The following is a 1074-nucleotide window of genomic DNA, read 5'->3' as shown; positions in this document are numbered from 1 at the left end:
TAAAATCTAGAATAGAATTTAAAATCCTTCTCCTAACTTACAAAGCCCTTAATGGTCAGGCACCATCATATCTTGAAGAGCTCATAATACCGTATTATCCCACTAGAACACTGCGCTCCCAGTATGCAGGCTTACTGGTGGTCCCTACAGTCTTTAAAAGTAGAATGGGAGGCAGAGCCTTCAGCTATCACGCTCCTCTTCTATGGAACCATCTACCAGATTCAGTCTGGGGTGCAGACACCCTCTCTATGTTTAAGAGTAGGCTTAAAACTTTCCTTTTTGATAAAGCTTATAGTTAGGGCCGACCAGGCTCACCTTGGATCAGCCCTTAGTTATGCTGCTATAGGCCTAGACTGCTGGGGGACTTCCCATGATGCGCTGAGCTCCTCTCTCCTCCTCCTCCTCGCCATCTGTATGCATTCATGTAACATCAATGCATGTCACTAACTTTGCTTCTTCCCCGGAGTTTTTTGTGCTTTCTCATCTCACAGGAAAACCTGGGTTCTGGGCCGAGCCTTCGCGGTCCTTCACAGTCCTGATGGCATCCTTCCTTGTCTATTGATGCTTATACTTGTTGTTGTTGTTGTGATTGTTGCTCTCCTGTCCCCCTTCCCCCTTTCCCTCTCTCTTTCTCTCTCTCAACCCAACCGGTCAAAGCAGATGGCCGCCCACCAAGAGCCGGGGTCTGCTTGAGGTTTCTACCCGTTAAAGGGGAGTTTTTCCTTACCGCTGTCGCCAAGTGCTGCTCATGGGGGAATTGTTGGGTCTCTGTAAATTAAAGAGTACAGTCTTGACCTGCTCTATGTGAAAAGTGCCTTGAGATGACTTTTGTTGTGATATGGTGCTATATAAATAAAAATTGATTGATTGATTGATTGTCGTCTCAAATAGTGTCACACTGTGATTTGGACACAAATGCCCTTTCCCTTTCAGTTACAACAGCAGTCTCTGCCCTTCAACTCAGTAAATATTACAAAGCTCTCTCTGTCTCTCTCACTCACTCACTCACACACACACACACACACACACACACACACACACACACACACACACACACTTATCTAAAAGTAGCTC

This window comes from Thunnus maccoyii, chromosome 21 (genome assembly GCF_910596095.1).
Source record: "Thunnus maccoyii chromosome 21, fThuMac1.1, whole genome shotgun sequence".
NCBI classification, from domain to species: Eukaryota; Metazoa; Chordata; class Actinopteri; order Scombriformes; family Scombridae; genus Thunnus; species Thunnus maccoyii.
The sequence above is the reverse complement of the archived record's forward strand: the minus strand, read 5'-3'. Positions refer to the sequence as shown.